The following is a 26,558-nucleotide window of genomic DNA, read 5'->3' on the forward strand; positions in this document are numbered from 1 at the left end:
TGTTTATCAAACTTCCATGGATGGATAAGGCTTCTGTTGATATTGAAAGGGAAACTAAGAATATTATGGAGAATTTGTTTTTGGCAAGCAATGTTATCTTTATACTTTCAAAAACAACTATTCTACCACCCACACCAAAAAAATCTCTACCGAAAAATCTTTTAGCCAATGAAATTTATGAATATAAATGTGAGTGTGATGCTCGCTATGTAGGTAGAACGTCTCAAACGTTGGGTGATAGGATCAAACAGCAAATACCAACTTCAATCAGAAATGGGACAGTCCCCTCAAAACAACAAACAAAACGTGACTGTAAGAAAGTAATTTAGTTCATGTGACTCCGCGATAGGTAAACATCTCTTGAATAACTCCCATTGTGCTGATACTTATACAGACGACAATTTTAGAATCATTAAGAAATGGCGTTGATTCTTTCCAGTACGCTTTATGGAGACTGTTTTAATTAAGCTAACCAATCCCGTCTTCTGACGACAAAAGGATTATGTTTTTAATTTATCCATGTTTTAAGCGTCATCTCCCCATTTGGAGATGACGTATTCTCTTTCTTGGTATTATAAATATCGGTAGATTGTAAATTTTCATTTAGTAGACGTTGACACCTGAGGAATAGTTTGCCGAAATGCATCGTGTCGTTTAATTTAGAACTATTGGGTTAGTGCTCTTTACTTAAAACAGTTCTTTTAAGAACTATCAACTTATCATATTGGGATATTTATATGTACATATAACCCTGAATATTTTGGATTTGAGATTTCTATAGATTGCAATATCTATATGCTTTTTTTTTATCAGTTGTCGACTCTGTTAGACTTCGGGGACCAAAAAGTTCTAGGGGCAGAGGTCGTGTGGAAGTATTTTACAACGGAGAGTGGGGAACAATTTGCGATGATTATTGGGATTTAAACGATGCTAAAGTTGTTTGTCGACAACTTGTTTATGACTATGCTGTCAGGGCTTTACTAGGAGGCAATGTTCCTTATGGCAGTGGAAGAATATGGTTAGATGTCGTCCATTGTGTAGGAAACGAAAATAATATTTCGAGTTGTTCACACAGAGGATGGCAATCACATAATTATCGACATTATAAAGATGCTGGTGTACAATGTTCAAGCTTGTATTTGCATTATTTACCTTTTTATACAAAGATGATAAACTGAATTATTTGGCGGGTCCTCTATGATTAATTTAAACATTTAATATAATTTTATAATACTGAAACAGATATTGACAAATGCCTGAAGAATAAACACCGCTTAGGACGTTAAATTATTAGAATTATAATGCTTAAGTAACCATTTTATTACAACGTAACCAAATACAACGTACAGTGCAATGGAACAGAATAAGAATACAAATTAGATAGGATGTCAGCAAGACAAAGAACCTAATATAAACATAAGTGATAGTGCCAAAGTCCATGATGAATTATCCAATCATGTATCATCATTATAGATATAAAGTTCCTGTATCATATTACTCTAATAATACGTTTATCCTAATACTCCCACTTAATGATTATACTTGAATCAGTTGAATGTTTATTGTTCTTTAATCTTGATAACGCCTAACATGTTCCTGAATTTCTGAAAAGTATCTTTACTAAGTCCTTTTCTAAATATATCCGCTAGCATAGTCTCACTGGAACAATATTTAACAGAAATGATATTCTCGTGAACTTTCTCTCTCACATAGTGATATGCATCATGTTTTGTCCGGGAGTGGAATTTCGGATTTCTTGATAGCTCAATAGCCCCTTGGCTGTCTTCACAGATGATGGTAGGCTCTCGTTGTGTTATTGAGATACTATCCAGTAGTTTCCTCAACCAGACTACTTCTTGGCATGCTGTACTTAAAGATACATACTCGGCCTCTGTTGTTGATCTTGAAACCCATCCCTGTCCTTTGCTACACCAACTCACGGTATACCCATTAATTTGATATATGTACCCTGTAGTAGATCAACGTGTCACTATATCTCCACCCAAATCAGCATCTGAATATCCTGACAATATTGGATCATTGCCATCTGTGGTAAAATGTAAACCATAATCCATTTTACCTGGAATGTAACGTAGGATCCTTTTAATTCCTCTCCAATGCTCCTGTCCAGGTTTTGCCATAAACTTTGATAGAGTTCCAACTGCAACAGCTAAATCGGGTTGACTTATCAATGTAGCATAGTTTAAGCATCCAATTGCCATTTGATATTGTTTCACATAAACTGGATTCTCACCTTCACTTAACATTTTATACTTCTTTCCAAATTCAAGTGGTGTTGAGACTGCTTTACAATTTGGCATGTCGAATCTTTTCAATATTCCTTGTAGATATTTCCCCTGAATAGTTGTTAATATTCGTAATCGTTGATTTCGTTTTACACTCATCCCTAGTACATAATGAATCTCACCAAGATCTTCAACATGAAATCTATTTGCAATTCCTGACTTTTCTTTTTCCAACATCTCAATAGAATTGCAGAAATGGAGCATGTCGTCAACATATATTGCGATTATGACAAAGTGTATCTTGCCATTTTTGGACTTCACGGATTTGACATATACGCAAGTATTCATTAATCTTTCTTGCACCATTCAAAACAAATGTTTATCGATGAGAGGTATCCAGCACCTTGCAGCTTGCTTCAACCCCATACTTGGCCAAATGATATTCAAGATGATCTTTGTCAACAAACGATCAGGCTGCCGTAAAGAGATTTCTTCCTCTAATTCTCCTTTGAAGAAATGCAGTTTTGTTTATCTGTTTAATGTATTTGCACATGCCAATAATGAACTGGATGGTATTATATCTTGCCACTGGAGCAAAAGCATTTTGTAATCTACTCCATATGATTTAGCATAACCTTTAGCAACATTCCTTTAAATCATTCAATTGAGCATTACTTCTTTCTTCACTTTGTAAACCATTTCATTCTGAATACATTCTTGTTTTAAAAATAAATGTACTAAACCTAGTATGATTATCTTTCAAGGAACTCACTGCATTCATTCGCGCCTCTGTTACGCATTTATACGTGCTTCTGTCGATTGTTTGGCAGTTGTTACTGACTGTGTAACATTCTTCGTCAAATCTTTGAGGTGCTCTTCCTATCCTTCCACCTTCGAGTTGCCAAACTTCATTCATAAATCTCTCTTCGTAAGAATTTTTTCCTACTCGATTGTAATCATCTACTTCTCTTGCATGAACATTACCGTTTTCATGTTCAGTACTTCGATCTTCTATTGATTGCCTTTCATCATTGCTATTTACAGGAACATCATGTACATTAGATTTTCTTCATCTTCAATGAGTTTTTGCTTACGCTGTTTGTTTTCAAAGTTATAAAATTGCTGCTCGAGAAACATAATGTCACGACTTTTATAAAACTACTTCGACATTGGATCAAACACCTTAAAACTTTTTGTCCCATCAGGATAACCCATGAAAATCATCTTGAGAGATTTTGCATCCAACCTTTTACTTTACTGTTTAGGAATGTGCATATATGTTATGCAGCCAAATACTTTCAGATTACTTACATCAGGTTAAATTCCAAAAAGACACTGATAAGGAGTTATACCTTCCAAAGCAATTGCTCGACTTCTATTTCGAAGGTAAGTTGCTGTATTTACAGCTTGAGCACAGAATTTGTTGGGAAAACGTGAGTGCATCAACATACTTCTTGCTGATTCCATAATCGTACGATTCATCAGCTCTGCAACTCCGTTTTGCTCTGAGTTATACGGAACGGTTGTTTGATGTGTGATACCATTGTCCTTTAAAAACGACTCAAACTCTTTTGATTGTACTCACCACCGTTGTCTGTGCGTATAATCCTAACTTGCTTACTTTATATTAAAGTTGAAAACCTTTAATTTTTCCAAACTTCGTTCTTGTTCAACAAAAGTAAACTTGTACATATCTGGTGTAGTCATCGATAAGGAGATAATATCGAATTCCACCAATGGAATTCTCTTTGTGTAAGATCCACATACCTCGCTGAACGGTTCCTTAGCTCGTTGTGAAACGCCTCGAAAAGAGCAACCATGCTGTTTCCCATCACACAAGCTTACAAACTGATTTCACCTGTTACATTGCCAATTCCATCGACTCATATCATTCTCGACGAGTTTACATTATTTATTCCAAGATTCACAACTCCAATGCCATAAATTAAATGTGTTTGTGTTTTTGTTCTTGCAACATTCAATACTCAACAATTTTCAAAATGTACAGTTTTCCTTGTAGTTCTCCAACTGCTAACAGTTTGAATTCTTCTAGTTTACAAACATCGTTTTCGAAGTAACAATCGCTCCAAGTCTTAACATCGCTCGAAACAGATAATAAATTCCTATTTGTCAGGTAAGTACAATACATCCAACGAGTTGTTTTGTTTCCGTCGCCAAGAATAGCTTTTGCCTTATAAGTTCCTTTGCCATACGCTAAAATACAATTCCAAGGTTTACTACACACAGTTGATTAAATTCTACGTAATTTCATAAGCCTTCCAAATCGTAAGTCATGTGCTGCGTTGCACCGGAGTCGATAATCCAATCTGAATTCCTTGTAATATTTGATGAATTTGAAATCAACGCATCACCATTATCGATCTCGCTATTTTCTTCGTTTTCTGCAAGCTGGGCAGACTTTTTTCCCTCATTGATTGAAAAATTGCCACTGTTTAGAAACTGCTTCGTCTTCTTCTGCAGACAGTGTTTTGCTAGATGCCCTTTCTCGTCACAAATGAAACACTTGCCACGAAAGCATTTCTTTCGATTAAAAATGTTCTTATTCTGACCACCACGTTGTTTCCCACCTCGAAACTCAATGCATCCGTTTTCTGGTCTCGGAATCTTTGGCTCTGTCTTCATTATTTAAAACATTTTTCACTTTCTCATAAGAAAGGTCATTCTCACCAACAAGAATCCAGTGCCGTTATTAACGACTTATATTTATCTGGCAACTAGCCAACAGAGTCACCGTCCGTTCCTATCCGATAACTTACGCCCATTTCCCTTAACTGATCAAATGAATTTAAGTTGCAGTATGTTCCAACATATTCTCCTCCAACATGAAATTTTGACAATATTATGCGATATATAACCTTTTGAAGGAACGATTCCCTGGCAAATTGACTTTTCAAAGCGTCCCATGCTTCTTTGCCGTTATCGTTTCTCTAACGTGCACTTGCTGATCAGACTCGAAAGACAAGCAAATATACGTCCATGCCTTTTTCGCGGATGAATCGAATCTCCTTCGAGCATCAGCACCGGCATCGCCGTTAGTAGCAATCCACTACCTTCGGCGAATTCCAATGTCCATGCTTTCAAATATAACCGCATTGAAGCCCATGACCGGTAGTTCGTGCCATTCCAATTTGCGAACTTAAGAGCGCTATCCGAAAGAAGATGCAAGTTTTAACACTTACTTATCCAAGACAGTTTGCGTCCTGGGCCCATAACCTATTAGAATTATATCGCTTAATCAACCATTTTATTACAACGTAACGAAATACAACGTGCAGCGCAATAGAACAGAATAAGAATACCAATGAGATAGGTGGTCAACGAGACAAAGAACCTAATATAAACATAAGTGTTAGTGCCAAAGTCCATGATCAATTATCCAATCATGTATCATCATTATAGATATAAAGTTCCTGTATCATATTACTCTAATAAAACGTTTATCCTAATAAAAATAACTAAATAAACACAACTCGTTTCACAAGTACATGATTAAAGATAACCAATTTTATGATTGCCCATAAAAAGATTAGATAATACCAGAGAAAAAGGGTAGCCCATTGACCAAATTTTCCGTGAAGGAATGTGATAATCCTTATGTTATCAGTTTTGTTACGATTGTTTTATAATGGCTTTTGCAAGCTAAGGCTGCACGTTATGAAGCTCCATCAAAATCTTTTGCATATTTAAATAGAGCATCTCTGATTTTACATCTTGGTGCTTTCTATATGTGCTATCCATCTTGCAATTTATTTTAAATTCGTTTTTACTGACCGTTAAGGTTTAGCAAAAGCCATACCTAGATATTCACGAAACGTATTTTCAATAATAAAAGAAGGCCTTTAAAATACGATAAAGATTCCCTCGATGTAAACAAAAAGAGCCTATGTGAACAATTTACTTAACACTTTTACAGTTTCACGCCATGGTAAATCAAATGATTGGATGGAAAACCAATGGGAAAATTCTCCGCAAGAAGTTAGCACGTTAGCCTATATTATATAAGGAAATGAGGACTGTTCTAAATAAAAATTTTCTAGACTAAAGAAAGTCAAATAGTGTCTAATTGTCCAAAATTTTTGATATTGTACTTATGTAAGTTTTTTTTATCAATTTTTTGTTACTAATTTAAATCATTAATTTCGCTCAAGAAGATTTTACAATTGCATTTAACATAACAGGATACTTTAAAGGTATACATGTAAATTAGAAGATTTCAGAGTTGAGAGTTCTGTGTTTGGTAATATCTATATAATTTCTTTTTTTATCAGTTTTAAACTCTGTTAGACTTCAGGGACTAAAAATTTCTAGTGACAGAGATCATGTGGAAGTATTTTACAATAAAGAATGGGGAACAATTTGTGATGATAACTGGGATTTAAACAATGCTAAAATTGTTTGTCGACAACTTGGTTATGTCTATGCTGTCAGGGCTTTACTAGGAGGTAGTGTTCCTTATGGCAGTGGAAGAATATGGTTAGACGGAGTTCGTTGTGTAGGAAATGAAAATAATATTTGGAGTTGTTCACATATTGGATGGGGAACACATAATTGTAATCATATTGAAGATGCTGGTGTACATTGTTCAGGTTTGTATGAACAAAATTGGAAAATAATTCAACACAAATTCACCTCCCTTTTTATATAACTTCTTTGTCGGTCACGCTCTACTAATGAGCATGTTAGGTCACAAGTTATGAATATTCGCACATATATAAGTATTCACACCAACCCCCAATCAATGTTCTAGTTTTAGACCTGGGCGTAACCAACCTGCTTGTATTAAGTCTTTGGCCTGTTGATTTACTTACGAAAACAATAATTTTGATTGTATGTCAGTTGGCGCTTCATTAAACATTTTTCAAATTCTACTGCAGATGCATAGATGCAGATATCTACCACTTCATGCCTGAATGACCAACCTTGTAAAAATTTTTTAAAGGATTGCGTGCTTCGTCGATCTTGTTTGGTATGGATGATACGCTTTAATTCTTTCTTTGATGCATTTTCGTTTGCAAAAGTTAATCCAGCATTTGAATTAACAAACTCAAAATTTCCGACTCCTCCAACGACAGTATATGATAAATAATATGCCTATTGTGCTAATTTTTCCAAAGCAAATCTCATTGCTTTCAATGGCTTAGTTGTTTTTGGTAGGTTTTTAATGATGAAAATAATTCAAAATAGCATTACAAAAAATAGCATTCTTTTGCATTGGAATTTACTTAAGTTTGTTTAAAATGAACATTTTATGTGATACCAAAATAAATTTGTCATTCACGTAATAAGAATTTGTAAAAAGCAGTCTAACGTTGTAACTGATTGGTTTGAGAATTTGTTTTCAAGTCAGAACTGATTTCAACCAATCAAATTAATACGTTGAAATGAGCTCAATTTATTAAAAACGAAAACGAGAAATTGATATCATGTGAAATGGGATGAATAAAGATAATTACCTAAGAAATTAGCCATGTTTGAATTTGATATACTTTAGAAAGTTCCATGTTATGTTAAGTAAAAAAGGAGGTAAACCATATTAAAATAAACTACAAAAATTGAACAAAAGATGATTATAACAATACTCCTTTTTTGGCTTTATAGTATTTTATCTATGAACGGAAACTAACATCTGCAGTGCACATTTTTCTTTTAGTTTATAGAGACACTTGAAATAGTTAACCAATTTGAATAACATCAAAATAAACATATTTTATCCCGGTGTGTTGTTATAAGGAATTAAAATAATTTGGTCTGTTATTTTCGATGTAAATGGTATTTCTTGGAATTGTTAAAACAATATTTTTGTTGCATATTTTGTCTGACACTAAATTTCTGCAGTTATGCCTCTTCATCCCAAAGATAATGAAAAATTGTCAAAATTTGTGTCCCCGTCCACAGAAAAGTACTAGTTTTGCGTTGATGTCAAAATTCAAAAAGCCAGTATTACTAGCACTTAAGGACAAGACAATTCCTGCTTCAGTTATATTTTTTCTCAGCTGCTGTTTGAGAAGAATAGAAAATAACTCGCCAGAATTCAAAAGAGGAATTTCATTGATAGCCACATTGCGTCTTCAATGATAAGTAAGGAAAACATAAAGAAAACCTAAAATTTAGAGCCTATCACATATTTTAAAAACAGTGGCTCTTATGGATTAAACTTCGTTATCAAGAGCATATTTTTCATTTATCATAGTCATGCTTATACGTAATCCAACAGATAATCTAACAAAATCTTTTAATCTTATAAAACACTCTTATGAAACTTACTATTGTATGTTTTTAATCATTTTCTGTAGTTTAGAGTAGCGCAACCATGCATCATATATACATAGCTGCCATCTGGTAATTTGACTAATCTAAAATTCTTTAAAAAATTTAACCGTTCGCAAATCTTTTTATCATTTTATACTTATCCTTATGATGAAACAAAAACGAATTGATTGATCACAACCAATGGTAAAGTTCTACTAATTGATACTTATAAATGTCTAGAAATGTATTATTTCATATTTCCATTGAAACGCAAGAGGAGATAGTAGCTACATCAAAAATATTTGAAGCAACCATCATTAAGTATTTTTATTCTAAATACAAATAACAAAATTGTTTTTCAAGTAACACAGACATTTAAGAATTATAAAATATTCGCAAAATGTTTTACGTTTTTAGATGAGAATGATAAAAAACTAAACTTGAATGCTTGTGTGATAAAAATATTTGATTGGAAATAATAACTAAGATTTACAATTGTGGGAAATGATAAAGAAAAAGAGCTAGATAATATAACAAATTGCAATGGGAAAATCATCATCTAACATCAATACAGAATTCATTTTAAAGAGCAAAAAATACATGCAAAACAAATGATAAATTTCTCGGCTCTTTTTTCTTCTGCTACAATTATTCAACACTGCAAGAATATTTCGGACAGATGAGAAATAACTTTTAATTGTCTGAAAGAAAATATTTGAAGAAGTAAGAATTTTTGAAGACTGCAAAGTTGATTTCCTCTATTTAGCTTTTTAGACTTTCTTGAATTTATCAGTTCTGTCAAAATGCTCATAAATTCCATTCAATTCAGAGCTTATATCATTATGAGAGTCGAATTTTCTATACGGCTGAAAGAAGTTGTAAACAGAATATCGTGTATATCATAAAATGTAAGTCGAAAATTTTGCTCTGAAAATGTTTAGGGGGGGATGGGTGTCTCTAACCATTAATGTGTCTTTTTTGTCCTTATTTTCTGCATTTTTGAGAGATGAAAGGGGATGAATACATTGAAATAAACTAAATTTATTAAAAACATGAGAAATTAAAATCATATGAAATGGGATGTATAAAGATAATTACCTAAGAAACTAGCCTTGTTTGAACTTGATTTACTTAAAAAGTTTAATGTTAGGTTAAGTAAAAAAGGGTAAATCATATTATAGTGAACTATAAAAATTGAACAAAGTTGCTTATAGACAATACACGTTTTTTTATTTATAGTATCTTATCTATGAGCGGAAACTAACATCTGCAGTGCACATTTTTCTTTCAGTTTATAGAGGCACTTGAAATAGTCAACCAAGTTAAATAACGTCATCATAAACATATTTTATCTCGAGAAGTTTTTATAAGGATTTAAAATAATTTGGTCTGTTATTTTCGATGTAAATGGTATTTCTTGGAATTGTTAAAACAATATTTTTGTCGCATATTTTTTCTGACAAAATTTCTGCAATTATGGCTCTTTATCCCAAAGATAATGAAAAATTATCAAAATTTGTGTCCCTGTCCACAGAAAGTACTTGTCTTGCATTAATGTCAAAATTCAAAAAGCCAATATTACTAGCACTTAAGGACAAGACAATTTCTGCTTCAGGTATATTTTTTCTAAGCTGCTGTTTGAAAAGAATAGAAAATAACTTGTCCGAATTCAAAAGAGAAATTTCATTGGTAGCCACATTGCGTCTTCAATGGTAAGTAAGGAAAACATAAAGAAAACCTAAAATTCAGAGACTATCACATAATTTACGAACAATAGCTCTTATGGATTAAGCATCCTTATCAAGATCATACATTTCATTTATCATAGTCATGCTTATACTTAATCCAACAGATAATCTAGCACAATCTTTATCTTATGAAATACCTAAAGCATTATGAAACATTTTTGTATGCTTTTTTAAACATTTTCTGTAGTTTATAGTAGTGCAGCCATACCTAATATATACATAGTTGACACTTGGTAATTTGACTACTCTAAAATTCTTTAAAAAACTTTTACCGTTCTTTTCATCATTTTTTATTCATCCTTATGATGAAACAAAAACGAATTGATTGATCACAACCAATGGTAAAGTTTTACCAATTGATATTTTGAATGTCTGGAAATGTATTATATCATATTTCCATTGATACGCAAGAGAAAATATTAGCTACATCAAAAATATTTGAAGCTACCATCATTAAGTATTTTTATTCTAAATACAAATAACAAAAAAATGTTTTTCAACTAACACAGACATTTAAGAATTATAAAATATTTGCAAAATGTTTTACGCTTTTAGATGAGAATGATAGTAAACTAAAACTAGAATGCATGTGTGATAAAGACTATTCGATTGGACATAATGACTAAGATTTACAATTAAGGGAAATCATAAAGAAAGAGAGGTACATAATATAACAAATTGAAATGAGCAAATCATCCTCTAACATCAATACAGAATTCATTTTAAAGAGCAAAAAATACATGCAGAACAAATGATAAATTTCTCGGCTTTTTTTCTTCTGCTACAATTATTCAATATTGCAAAATATTTCCGACAGATGGGAAATGCCATTTAATTGTCTGAAACAAAATATTTGAAGAAGTAAAAATTTTTTAATACTGCAAAGTTGATTTCCTCTCTTTAGCTTTTTAGACTTTCTTGAATTTAGCAGTTCTGTCAAAATTCTCATAAATTCCATTCAATTCAGAGCTTGTAATTACTATGAGAGTCAGATTTTCTGCACATTGAAAGAAGTTGTAAAGTCATTAATGTATATCATGTAAAATGTAAGTCGAAAATTTTGCTCTGAAAATGTTTAGGGGGGGATGGGTGTCTCTAACCATTAATGTGTCTTTTTTGTCCTTATTTTCTGCATTTTTGAGAGATGAAAGGGAATGAATACATTGAAATTGACTAAGCTTATTAAAGACATGAGAAATTAAAATCATGTGAAATGGGATGTATAAAGATAATTAGCTAAGAAACTAGCCTTGTTTGCATTTGATGTACTTTAGAAAGTTTCATGTCAGGTTAAGTAAAAAAGGGTAGTTCATATTATAATGGACTATAAATATTGAACAAAGTTGCTTATAGACAATACACGTTTTTTTTATAGTATCTTATCTATGAGCGGAAACTAACATCTGCAGTGCACATTTTACTTTTAGTTTATAGAAACACTTGAAATAGTTGACCAATTTAAATAACGTTTCATAAACATATTTTATCTCGAGAAGTTGTTATAAGGATTTAAAATAATTTGGTCTGTTATTTTCGATGTAAATTGGATTTCTTGGAATTGTTAAAACAATATTTTTGTTGCATATTTTTTCTGACAAAATTTCTGAAATTATGGCTCTTTATCCCAAAGATAATGAAAAATTATCAAAATTTGTGTCCCTGTCCACAGAAAGTACTTGTCTTGCGTTAATGTCTAAATTCAAAAAGCCAATATTACTAGCACTTAAGGACAAGACATACTCTGCCCAGGTATATTTTCGCTTCGCTTTGAGAAGAATAGAAATAACCGTCTGAACTCAAAGAGAAATTCTAATATAGCCATACATGCGTCTTCTACAGGTAAGGGAAAACATAAAGAAACCTAAAATTTGGAGTCCTACTGCATAAATTTAAGAACAATAGCTCTTATGTATTAAACTTCCTTATGAAGATCATACATTTCATTTATCATAGTCATGCTTATACTTAATCCAACAGATAATCTAACACAATCTTTATCTTATAAAATACCTAAAGCATTATGAAACACTTTTGTATGCTTTTTTAAACATTTTCTGTAGTTTATAGTAGCGCAGCCATACTTAATATATACATAGTTGCCACTTGGTAATTTGACTGATCTAAAATTCTTTAAAAAACTTTCACCGTTTCGAAAATGTTTTTATCATTTTTTATTTATCCTTACGATGAAACAAAAACGAATTGATTGATCACAACCAATGGTAAATCTCTACTAATTGATATTTATTTCTATTGATACGCAAGAGAAAATAGTAGCTACATCAAAAATATTTGAAGCAACCATCATTAAGTGTTTTTATTCTAAATACATATAACAAAAAAATATTTTTTAATTATTATAGACATTTAGGAATTATAAAATATTCGCAAACTGTTTTATGTTTTTAGATGAGAAAGATAGTAAACTAAAACTTGAATGCATGTGTGATAAAGATTATTTGATTGGACATTAAAGCTAAGATTTAGGATTGATGAAAATGATAATGAAAAAGAGTTACATAACTCAAAAAATTGAAATGGGCAAATCATCATCAAACATCAATACAGAAGTTATTTTAAAGAGCAAGAAATAAATGCAGAACAAATGATATATTTTCATTCTCTTGTTTCTTCTGCTACAATTATTCAATATTTCAAGAATATTTTTGACAAATGGCAAATGCCTTTTAATTGTCTGAAACAAAATATTTGAAGAAGTAAGAATTTTCTAATACTACAAAGTTGCATTCCTCTATTTAGCTTTTAAACTTTTACTTCTAGCCTCTGTCAAGATGCTAACAAATTCTACTTAATTCAGAACTTATATACTACGAGAGTCGAACTCTTTCTATACGACTGACAGATGAAATAGGAATTTCATTTAACAGCCTTTCTCTCTAAAATAGATGCATATAGTTACAGAGAGTCCAGGGATTCTGTTAAACACTGAGCAGCCAGATGATTTTGAACTAATTTATTGCCTTAGTTAAGGAACATTGCCTTTTACCTATTCATCAGAAAATTAGCAATAATAGATAAGTTTGAAATTAACTCATTTTGAATTTTTTCTAAGCTGCTCATGGAATTTCTATATTTACTATTTCCTTATAGTGGATAGACACTGAATGTATTTATTTCTTTTATTTCTATCTTCGTGAAACTCCTTACATCTATTTATTCAAAATAAGTTCTACGCTAAGGAACTCTACTTATATGATGTTGTAAACACGAGTCATTATAATGAACAATTTTTCGAATCTATTGAAACAATATACAATCATCATCAATTTTCTGAAAGGAAACGTGAAAATACTTTTTAGAGAAGGAATTTAAAATGTTACATAATTATAGAAATCAATACTTGACTTATACATCCCAAAAAAGTTTAAGAACAACCTGATTATATGATTATATTGATGATAAGCCTTTCATAAATGAAGTAAATGTTTTACAACGAAAGCTTTAAAAAAAGTAATAATCGTCCACCTTCTAACAAATAGATAATAAAGATGATATCAAGCTCAGCAAAAGTGTTTCTTGGGACTCTCATAATCCTGTCTATTAGTGGCCAAGTAGTAAATGGGAATGACGACATATCAATTTGCAAGAAAAGCTTAGAGACACTAAAAGACAACGTGAAAGAATGGATGGAAACTTGCGTTGATAAAAATGGCAATGACGATAGCAAAACTGCATGCAAGGAATTAAAACAGTACAACAAAGAAATGATGCAAATGCAAACAGAGATGTGTTTTTACAAAGGTATAATCATTAGATTTGACAAATTTTCATAGTTTCTTGTTCATAGCGCCAAAAACAGTATGCAACACCAATCGGTAGAAGTTATGCAGCCAATCTAATTTCAGTTACTAGTAATTATTCTACAGTGAAAAATTCTTTCTAAAAACACTTATTCTGCTCTTTCACCAAATATTATGATTTTAAAGTCTATGAAAATTTGCATTTTTTCAATCCACTTGCATCGTTGTGATTTTTATTTTTTTTATTATTTATTTAGATGTTTATCCAAAGCCATATTTGATTATTATGAGCTTTGATAAAGTATACTCTGTTGATTCTATTACTGGAGATATTCATGTCAGCACTATTAATGGATCCAATAAGAATAATTTTGACCATGCCTCAAAATATAATGACATTGACATTGATGTAGTTGAGAATGTGCTTTATTACATTGATGACAAAGACATCAAACGGGGAAATTTTGACTTAACTAGAAACGAAATTTTTGCAAAAAATGTTTTTGTTCGTGATATTACAGTTGACTGGATTGGTCGTCGTATCTTTTACATTGACTTCACGAACATTATCTACCAAATTTTTTTGGAAAAGAAAATTACAAGTGTTATGAGGCTTCAACCAGGCTTGCAATTTTCCAGCATTGCATTTGACTCAAAACATGGGTAAGGCGATATTGAAATTCTTTTTATTAACTTGTAAACGTAAAATTAAGAAACTATGTCAATCTAAGGGAGGGTTTTCTTAAGTAAGCTAAAAGTTTTTATTATTATAGACGGTATTTTAATTTAATAGTAAAGTTGAATTTTTGAAGTCCGTATTATGGCCTGTTATTTAAAAGTACAAGAATAGAGAAAATATTTATTTTCGAGGGAAAACAAAACTCGCTTTTTCCCGAAGGAGCGAATATTAAGTATTTTTTGTGTATAAAGAAACAAACGTCATATAATTTGACAGCTTTTCAATAAAATGAACGAGATTTGGCCAGCAAAATTTTATTGCGTGACTATGAGGCATTTCAAACGAACTGAAAAGATGAGCTCAATGCGTGTGATTATTCAGCACACATGAAGTAGAAAATAACATACAGATCCTGAAATTGCAAAAATCGACAGCAATATTTATGTTGAGCAAACAAAGAGCTTTAACAAAAATGTAACAATGAGAAAATAATGTTTATAATTGATGAAGTCGTTAAATGAAATAAAACAGAGAGATAGAAACTGCAATAAATATGAAATAATTACTTTACAGATGAAGGTTTAGTCAAATACTCACAGAACATTGGTTTGCCACAACCTAGAAACAAAAAGTAGTCCATCTTCACAGTGCAGCTTCGTGTTGTACATTTAATGAGATTACTGGCTTCGGCTGGCCACCTAAGAGCGCTTTTCTTTGTCAAAAAATGCAATTTGCTTGACGCCTACATGGTAATCATATGATTAATAAGATATGCCCTACACCAAAAATTTCAACAGATTGGGAGTATTGTTTGTTGCTTTGCTTTGCCCTCTCATATACTTTAACCCTTTTTGAGGGAGTGTAAGAAGTGTGTAACAATCTCAATACGAAATTGCAATAAAGTTTTAAAAAATTCACGAAGATGGTGAGCGTAAAAAACTTCAAATTTTCGTTTTTTATTGAAGATAAAAAAACTGCACACATTCCCACGCAGTTACATCAAAAGTATGAAAAAGGATTTTAGTTTTCAAAAAATGTGAAAATTTAAAAAAATCAGTACATCAAGTTTATAGTTTTTCAAGCCTTCTTTTAACTTGCATGAATGACGGAGTATATTGAAAAGTCAAGAGCTGCAAATTAACGGTATGCACACTACCATTCAATAAATTCAATCACACATCCAGTCAAATCACCGGAATAGTAAATCATTTCGCTACCTTTAGTTCATGCAGTGTTTCTTAGTGTAACTTAGGCAAACGTTAGATCTGTAGTTGCTCAACTGATGATGAATGTGAATATAATAATCATGTTAGAGATTAAAAAGAAATTGGCTGAAAAGCCTTATGAAGCAAGAAATTTCTGAATATATTATAAATAATTTACGAATTTAAAAAAATTTCTTCTTCTAACGATTCCTATGAACTCTCCATTCATGAGAGACCTTTAATCAATAAATACAAGTCTTCACTCATGGTTCAAGAAAGTTCCATTGCACTAAACCTCTCTCAGCTTCAGTATATTTTACTTCTCAACTTCTTTATCATGTATTCCATTTGACACCGCCTCCTTAAATCGTAATTTAACACCTTTTCTAAATACAATATCTTGTCTTAACATCTCATTATAAATTGTTACTTGCCTGAATATGTCTTGAGTAAGGATGAAACGTCAGTATTAATTCCATTTTACAATTTTTGGTCTATTTCTATGGCTCTAATTAAAACTTTATGTTGGGCATTAATTTTTATCATATTACAAGAAAAAATTAATTTCCACGAACACAAAAAACCAAAAGAACGGCAGTATATAGGAGAAAATTTTTAAAGAGTTTGGGGCGATGATAATGGGTAAGCTGCGATGATAATCAAAACTGCTACTTGCATCAAACATTTTTGATAAAGTAAAAGCCATAATGTTTAAGCAGTTTTATTAGCTTGTCGAATCCAGAGATTCTTAAAAACACGAACATGACATGGCGATAGACTCATCATTTTCAAATGATACCAATAGCGCTAGCTCCAGTGTCATTCTATTTCTGATTTTTCTGAAAAACAATGAAAAAATTTGACAATTAAAAACAGAAGGTTAAGATAGTTGTAAAAAATCGTTTGTCCAAACAAACTGAAAAAAAGTATCAACAAAAGACATGGTTTTTGAAGCTATAGCTCTTTTAAAGACATATGTAGAGGATGATCCATCCAAAGAGCTGTTACGTTTCATGCAAGATGAAACTGAAACATTAAGAAAGCTTAAAATTGAAATGACAAAGCTTTCTTAATTTTATATCTACAATAAATGGTGCATATCATTTACCAACACCAAATTGTCAACTCGAACAAAATTTCCACGCATCAGATAATTTTCAGCATTATCAATTACCAACACAATTCATTCAGCAGCCACTCCAAACTACAACATTGCTCATTCCGACAATAATCTCAAACAATACTAATCTATATAGAAGTTATGTGAATAAAAATAACATACTACATTTACTATTATGCTCTTTATCACGTGCAATCTTTAATTACTGCATATATTTTAGTTCGGTTTTTAAAAGAGAGATTTCAAATGATAAAGGTGATCTTTTACTGTTAGTTACAATAGCTTTATTTTGCTATATTATCAAATTTCATGAATATGTTCCATTAAACCGTCTATAGATGAAAGTAGTTCTGAATACTTTAAAAACATCTTTGTCTAAACTAAAAAAACATTCTATCTTTCGTTTCTTGCATTTATTAGCCTGCTTATTGTTTATGTAGTTCAGTACTTATAGAGAACACTAATGTACAAAACAATTATTTTTATTAAGGTATCTATTCTTGGCAGAAAGTACAGAACTTTCCTTATGGTTATGGAGCATGACTGCAAATAAACATCATATTTTTTCAGTTTCACTTCAGTCAATAGCACGTGATCTAACGCTTGACATGGCTAAAGAGAGGATTTATTGGCGAGTTTCAAACGGAAATGTTTTTTCTTGTGATTACAACTCCCATAATGTAATAGATTTTGGAATCCTAGGTCCAATGGCGTGTATTTGGGATTTCATTTATATCATGACTAGTGTTGGACGAAGTGCTGTTAGTGTCCATAACACAAATAGATCAACGTATAAGACGTAAATACTTTCTTCCTGTAAACAACGGTGATCTCGATTTGGCATTGTAGCTATATACATTTACCCTGACTCAAACGGTAGTTAAATATTTACTTATTTGAAATAATAATCTAAGATTCTGCAACTCCCAATGTAATGTTCATAAAATGAAAGATTAAAAAGTTCAAAGTCCATAATTGCCTCATTAGTAAATTGTTGTTCTTCCTAAAATTGGAAAATTTGTTCATAATCCAAGCAAAAAGCTCTAATTTGGCATTTTGCCTGTCTATTCTTCACTTCTTGGTGTTTAAATTAGAGTCTTATTGTTTCTTATGACCATTTCACAATCATTGGGCTTGAACCAGTCTTAAAATAAAAATCATGAAAATAGATTGAAAGACAAAAACGTCCAAATTCAGCATGTTGTGCAGTGTTTAATGTTTTTTCATTTCTTAAAATTTCAGTATATTGCAAAAACAGAGTTTAAACTTTACATCTTTGGATTAAACTAGATTTGAAACTTTTCACTTTCTTTTTGCATGCTGTTCAAATTGAGGCGATTACAAGTACTCTCGTGGTTTCTGAGATTAATTTTTATCCATTACTTTAAATAACAAGGCAAAGCCATGCCAAAGTACATGAGCTCTTGATACATTTGTGAGAACTACTGATGAATTGATAATTTTTGAACATTTCACAATTATCTAACTTCTTTAGTATATCCTTTATAGTGTCTCAAAAACAGCAAGCAAATTTGTTCATACTCTGTAAATTTTTCAACATTTATTTAATTGTTTTGTTTTTACGAAATGTGCGACACTCAAAATACCAACATTGCATAATAAACTTGCTTCTACGTAGTCAACGTGGATACTGAGTGACAAATTGTGCTCTTTGGAGAATATGTTTCATTTAAAATACCCTGGTTGATTTTATTTTAATTTTATTGATCGATATAGCGACAAGCACTTTTCACTTTCCTTTGTGTGGACCCAACACATACTATCGTAAAATTAATGGAACATTGAACTGCACGTGTATGGAAGGATACTCAGGAGAATGTAACTCGTGCCAAGGTATGGATTTATTACTGTCTTTATCAAGATGTTTTATCACCGATCATGAATAAAGAGCATCTCTGTGCAGTTTTAAAACTTTGCTCTTTGTTGAGAATCCTGAGCTGTTCTCTGTGCTGTTGCTTCTTTGCAAGGAATTTACTGCATCTACATTTTACATGTAACCGCAAAAATAAGGCTCAAAACCACACATACAAGTTCATCATTATCAATACAATCAAGCAGGAAATCAGTAATAAATTTATAAAAGGTTCAATACACTTAAAACTTACTCAGCACACAACAAGAGTATGGTTCTCTAAATGACAATAGCATATGTTAGCATTAACACATTTTGATTTTCTCTACATTAAGGAGGGGGTAGGGTTAGGGTTAGTGTAAGTGTTAAGGTTAGGTTTAACACTCCTCTTGCAGTTAGTAATCTAGCTATGGCCCTGCTAAACTAGATACACTATATTAGACAGTCTTGAGTTTATTATTGGTTGGCTTTCGTAAACTAAGAATTCTGTAAATCCAAACTTTAAAAAGCATTTTGACAGACATGCTTCCAGACCTCCTAGAATGAGTGCACCTAAATAATATTACATCAAATTTCTTCAACCAATGTGATTGTAGCTTTATGAACTTATTCCTAGAACAGACAAATATAGCTGTTGTCCGATTACTCAGTAGGCTATGTAGGCTGAAGCTTACATGGCCGCGTTATAAAAAGTCCTGATCTCTTTAAACATAGTTTTTACTCTTTGTCATTCTAGATGAGATAAATGTTAAAAATTTCTATAATATATTCTGCATGAAACTGCACGATATACTATTATAATGCTTTATGTATAGAACTCATAAAGTAGTAAGTTTCTCTCGTTCGAAATTTAAATTTATTCTATAATGTTTACACTATGAGTAACAAAACGGAAGCAAAGGCAAAGGAGCATAAGAAACGTAAACGTCCTTAAAAGACTGAAATTTTTGGAAGAAAGTTATATCACTTAAAGTTCCACAAATTTTTCTAAGCCTACAGGCCGCGCAATTAGTCATCCGCCGCTTAGTATGGGTGCATGCACTGATAACGTTCATTCATATATATCTTGTTAATTTTCGATGTAAGAAAATTAGGTTTTACTGTTGAGCATTCACTTCCTTTAAAAACCTAAATAAGCAATATTTTTAAGAGGTACAATTAATAAGCTCAAAAAATGTATGCAAATAATGTGTAATAACGTTTTTCAGTAATTGGCATTTAATTTCTACTGGGTTTAATAAAATTTCAAATGACTTTCTTACTATTCAATTTAACGCTATTAGAGTTAGACTGCAATTTTTTGTTCAGACATAAAAAATTTCATTTAAGCACACATTACAATGAAATTGACTTTAATCTGGAAAATTAGGAATGTTATTTGAAATGGGCGTAAAAATGAGCTATATTTGACAGCTTATCTCAAGTTCATGCACATTTTTGGTGTTATGATTTCCTTATTTTAGTATTTCTTTCTCGATTACAATATTATGGAATGAATTAGTTTTTAGTTGAAAACAGACAGTTGATTATGCAAAATATAAATATATAACAAAATCCACATCAACACTTAAGATTATTATAACGATCCAATTAAACACGAAGGTTTCCCCTTATGATTAAAATGTCACGTGTTAGCCGGACTACATAAGCTTCACAAACAATTTCTTTTATTTCTTTTACAATTTCTATACAATCTTTTTAAGAATTGTATTCCATTATACTTTACTCTGCAACTTGTGGCTACTCTGCAAAACCAGCTCAAATTTATTTTTTCATTCGTCTAGCAAGCTGTCCTTTTGATTGGTTGCATATAAAATCATCTTGTTATTTCTTCAGTGCAAAAGCAGCAACATGGAATAAAGCAAGAAAACTTTGTCAACAGAAGGGAGGTGATCTTGCTTTTCCAAAGAGTAATGCTGACAATAATGCCATTTCCCTAATTATCTCAAGAAAACGGTTTGAAGGTCATTTTATTGGTTTGTATCGCAATAAAAGCGATAATCAATTCTACACAGTTCAAAATGTAAAGCCCACTTTTATATTATGGTATGTTGGAGAACCTAATAACTATCGTTATGTAGAGGACTGCGTTGTAATTTATGACTTATATTATAAATCCAATTGGAATGATGCTCGATGTGTAAACCACTTCAAATTCATCTGTCAACGTGAGAGACGTAATTTAAAATGTGAGTAGCTTCTAAAATTTTTAATACATTAGATACTTTACATATATTTACTATTTTGTGGTAAAATGGGTGAAATCTTAAGTTATTGTTTTCCTGCCAAAAAAATGTTAGAACTAGGGAACTCATTCGACCATTTAGCAGACTGTTGAGCCTGAAATCGAATTCTGAACTTTTTGTGCAACTAAGAGTGATTCAATGAATGGCCCAAGGTGAAATGTTAATGGCTTGAAGGCAAATAATTCTCTTATCGTCAAAAATAGTTTAACATATTCAACTAATATTAGTGTGGTACCAAATTTGGCCAATCTGAAAAATTGCAATTTTTAATTTTCGATGTAAGAGAATTAGGTTGTACTGTTGAGCATTCACTTCCTTTAAAAACCCAAATAAGCAATATTTTTAAGAGGTACAATTAATAAGTTCAAAAAATGTCTGCAAATAATTTGTAATAACGTTTTTCAGTAATTCGCATCTAATTTCTACTGGGTTTAATAAAATTTCAAATAACAACACTATTCAATTTAACGCTATTAGAGTTAGACTGGAATTGTTTATTCGGAACGAAAAATTTCATGTAAACACACATTACAATGAAATTGACTTTAATCTGCAAAATTAGGAATGTTATTTGAAATGGGCGTAAAAATGAGCTATGTTTGACAGCTCACCTCAAGTTCATGCACATTTTTGGCGTTATGATTTCTTATTTTAGTATTTCTCTCTTGATTAAAATATTATGGAATGAATTAGTTTTTAGTCTAAAACAGACTGCTCATTATGCACAATATAAATACATAACAAATCCACATCAATACTTAACGATTATAATAACCATCCATTTAAACACAAAGGTTTCCCCTTATGATTAAAATTTCAAGTGTTAGCCGGACTACATAAACTTCACAATCAATTTCTTTTATTTCTTTCACAATTTCTATACAATTTTTTTAAGAATTGTATTCTATTATACTTTACTCTGCAACCTGTGGCTACTCTACAAAACCAGCTCAAACACCCTCCGCATTACTTAAAAAACCTTTAGGTATTGAAAGAAATGTTTTAAGCAACATCTGTCTGCAAAACACAATCCTGCCTGTTTAAGCATTTTTAATCCGCTTTTACAGTTTCAAAGTGCATATTAAATATTCTATTCTATTTGTACATATCATTCTGAAAACAATTACTTGTTATTGTTGTCTTATTTATTTTTCCATTCGTCTAGCAAGCTGTCCTTCTGATTGGTTGCATATAGAATCATCTTGTTATTTCTTCAGTGCAAAAGCAGCAACATGGAATAAAGCAAGAAAAATTTGTCAACAGAAGGGAGGAGATCTTGCTGTTCCAAAGAATAATGCTGAGAATAATGCCATTTCCATAATTATCTCAAGAAAACGCCTTAAAGGTCATTTTATTGGTTTGTATCGTAATAAAAGTGACAGTCAATTCTACACAGTTCAAAATGGCAAGCCCAGTTTCCCATTATGGTATCGGGGAGAACCTAATAATTATGGTGGTGTAGAGGACTGTGTTGTAATTTATGACTTAAATTATAAATCCAAGTGGAATGATGTTCGATGTGTAAACAACTTCAAATTCATTTGTCAACGTGAGAGACGTAATTTAAACTGTGAGTAGCTTCTATAATTATCAATACATTAGGTACTTTACACGAATGTACTATTTTGTGGTAAAATGGGTGAAATCTTTAGTTATGGTTTTCCTGCCAAAAAAAATGTTAGAACTAGAGAATTATTTCGACCATGTAGCGGATTGTTGAGCACTAAAAGCGAATTTTAAACTTTTTGTGCAACTAAGAGTGATTAATCAATGGCCCAAGATGAAATATTAATGGCTTGAAGACAAATGATTCTCTTAATGCCAAAAATAGTTTAACATATTCAACTAATAATAATGTGGTAACACATTTGGCCAATCTGAAAAATTGCAAGTATATCTTGGTTCATACTTAAAGATGTCAATTTAATAAAGAACTGGTATGCAGGTAATGGTTATTTAAATATCAAAAATAATTGAGGGTTATGTTTAGTAATAGGTTTGCCCGAGTAATTTTTTTGAAAAACGGAACCTTAGAAGAAGCTTCCCCAAACTTATATAATTTCAAAAGACCTGCTTTTAGGCAATAATAAAAATGCCATACCTTCTTATCAATTCCTATTTACATAACTTTTTTGTCGGTCACGCCCTACTGCTGAGCACATTAGGTCACAAAACATGAATATTCGCACATATATGAATATTCACCCCCCCCCCCTTAATCAACGTTTTAGTTTTGGACCTGGGCGTAGCCAACCTGCTTGTATTTAGTCTTGTTTTGTTGGTTTTTCTGGTTGATTTACTTAGAAAACAATAAATTTAAGAATGAACAGTGCTTGATGGAACAATGCACAAGGCTTGATTGAATAATATTTTTTAAAATTTTACGGCAAGATGCAACGTCTCCAAATACCACTTCTAATCATACTAAGATATGCATATCAATGACGACATGCTTGGATCAAATATGATTTTTCCACTTCTTGTAAACCACACCAAGATTTATTGCGGGTAAACCGTCGAGCTTATTTGGTATAGATGATATGCTTTAATTTCATATAATTTTGTTAGTCGATGCATTTTCGTTTGCAAAGATAATCCAACATCTTGAATTAACAAACTCAAATTTTCCGACACTTGCAACGACAGGATAAGATAATTAATATGCCCCTGAAGTGTAAATTTTTCCAAAGCTAATCTCATTGCTTTAAATGGCCAAGTTGTTTTTCGTTTTTTTTAACGATGAAAATAATTCAAAATAGCAACCGTCGTGGGTACACGTCACACTTCATAATTCATAGTCCTATTAGCTATGTAAGAACTAGGAGTGATTTATATCATAATGCCGCCTTATCAATCCCACGACCAGTATTAACTTTCTTATGTGTGGTTCTGCTTGTAGCCCTTGGTGAGCAATCATCTATCGTGTACAGTGAATGATCGTTAAATAACGTATTATGTTAATATACTCATTCTTGTTGTTAAAAATCAAACGTAGTCTGAATGATTTACAAAAATATTTGTCTAAGCGAATCTAGAATGTTGTGTTACAAATAAATTACTAATACATACAGTCCCAAAAATCACAGATCTCACTATACTCTCAATTGTTACAGAAGTTATTTGACGTTTTAGATGTTGATTTGTTCATATCAAATACATGTATTAAAATTTTAGGAGAATTATGTTTTTACATTTTCGTAAAATCAATTAAGAAATTTTCAAAAGTAATAAATTAAACAAAAAATTTCATATTTATTTATTACACATCTTTTTATTGGACATAATGTTGCTTATTGTTTGGTACACAATTTCAAACAACTTTATTGTAAAATATTAGATATCGGCGAATGTCAGTCTTCTCCTTGTGGCATTGATCACTCATGCATAAATATCCCAGGCTCCTACGTATGCCTATGCTCCACTGGATATTACAATGACAAATCCAAAAAGAAATGTATCGGTAAGTTGGTCTTTCTAGATCTTTCAACTTATGTTGCAAACTTGCGTGACTTCGTGAAAATTCTCTGAAAACTGCTTTAAATCATAAAATATGGGAAATGCTTGAAAAGACAATTTAATATAAAGTTTTTGTGTTCAAATCCACAAATTATTACCTAACTCAAGAAGGGCATTTCTCGAAAGTCTCCTGCTGATTATGTGAATTAAAAGCTAAATACATAATAAATAGTGGTTTATGTTACATTAGAACTGACTTAAGTTTGTTTAAAGTGAGCATTTTATGTGAAACCAACATAAAGTTGGCATTCACTTAATTAGAAATCAATTTATAAGTAAAGACAGTGAAATGTGGTTCTGATTGGTCAATAGCTAAGTTTTCATTAGTATGTGCAAAACAGATATGAATTCAACCAATCAAATCAATCAAATTACAAATCGATCATAAATACATTTTAGGGGTAAAGTTGAAATGTCTGTTTTCAATTTGTCTGTTTCACTTTATTTTTGCTTTATGAAAGAAATAAATGATTTTTTCGTGTTTGCACCGGCTTATGCAAACCTTAGAGACGTTTTGTGAGAAATTTCAAATTCTTGATCAGCTCTCAAGCTCTAACTTCCAAAAGTCTCCTTGGGTATGGCATAAGCCTGTGCAAATACATTAAACAACTTTTATTTCCTAACTAAAGGCCACGTCATTGTTTATAATATTCTTAGGTTCTTGGTCTAAAATATGTTATCTGTCATTTGAGTTAACACATATGGTCAAAAAGTTATGTGTAGTGCAAAAGTGCAATTGCCATTTTTCATGTAGCTATTGCTAAAAAGGCTTATTAATGAGTTTAAATAAAGTTTATCAATCAATCAACAATGACAACAGCAAGCACATAAAGAAAAAGTAGATTGGAGATATAGTAGGTTTTGTATTGAATTCTCAATTGAATTACTCTTATTGCAGCATTTTTCCCTGAATTTAAGAATAATTAGTTTTTGTTACATTTCCTTATAACTTTAAAATTTCTGACAAATATCATCTGTTGGGGAGATCATCTCTGATCTACTACCTCCCTGAGACTTCCGTTTAATATAAAAATCTTTTAGTTTATCAAGTACCATCAAGTAGGCAATCAGTTTGAAATCAATATAACGGAAACAATATTGTCAAGCGTAATATTAGTTTTGATTATATTAGCAACCCGTCAGTGGAATTTACAAAAACATTATAAAGTCTGCCTGACCCTGACATGAAAAAATGTTGGTCAAGTGATTTTAAGAATTTTTTTGTAATAGTAGTCTCAACATTTTTGATGTATACAAGGTAATATGTTTCATATATGATACAAATGGTGTATGATATATGATGAATGAGTATTTTTGCGTGAATTTACTGAATTTTGCCCGTATTCTAAAACTTCAATCATACTCATACTCAATGATTGCAACACAGAAATCTCGCTCCTGCCAAGTAATGGCAATTTAATGTATTCAACAATGTCATGTTTTTTTCCAAAATATTTCAAATTATAGCTACCCCATGAAAATTTGCGAGGAGATTTTAAAATTTCATTCTGTGTGTGTGGTTAGGGGTAAGACTTTAAAAAGCAGGCATTTGTCTTGCTGTTTATTTCAAGTTATTACAGCTTTTTTGACTTTTTATTATTATAGATGAAAACGAATGCTCTCATTCTCCTTGTGGAGTTTGTTACTTATGCTATAATACCCCAGGCTCATACTATTGCAGAAGAAGAACATGGTATCCTGATTGTGGCAGAAGATTTATATGAGATCGTTGTTATTGATCGTTATTGTACACTTCCTCTTGTAAGTTTTTATAAATGCTCTATGACAAAATGTTTTACTATCAAAACCTATAAGAGATTCCTGCAAAATATAGAAAAAGACTGAAGCGACGAATTTAATTAGTCTACTGAGAGATAGCCATGGCTACATCTTA

General features: G+C 31.4%; 2 long non-coding RNA genes across 2 annotated transcripts in view; one reads left to right on the plus strand and one right to left on the minus strand.

Annotated features, from left to right (window-relative positions):
* Positions 1 to 13,930, minus strand: part of LOC124454306 — an 18,253-nt gene extending 4,323 nt beyond the window's left edge. The window contains exons 1-2 of the long non-coding RNA XR_006951393.1: positions 13,920 to 13,930; positions 10,508 to 10,511 (exon numbers count right to left, since the gene is read on the minus strand). This is a non-coding gene — a long non-coding RNA (uncharacterized LOC124454306). The remainder of the gene's footprint in view (positions 1 to 10,507; positions 10,512 to 13,919) is intronic.
* LOC124454307 overlaps positions 6,809 to 26,558 on the plus strand; it is a 23,332-nt gene continuing 3,582 nt past the window's right edge. The window contains exon 1 of the long non-coding RNA XR_006951394.1: positions 6,809 to 6,853. This is a non-coding gene — a long non-coding RNA (uncharacterized LOC124454307). The remainder of the gene's footprint in view (positions 6,854 to 26,558) is intronic.

The sequence above is a fragment of the Xenia sp. Carnegie-2017 genome, unplaced genomic scaffold (genome assembly GCF_021976095.1).
Source record: "Xenia sp. Carnegie-2017 unplaced genomic scaffold, XeniaSp_v1 HiC_scaffold_3, whole genome shotgun sequence".
Taxonomy (NCBI): domain Eukaryota; kingdom Metazoa; phylum Cnidaria; class Anthozoa; order Malacalcyonacea; family Xeniidae; genus Xenia; species Xenia sp. Carnegie-2017.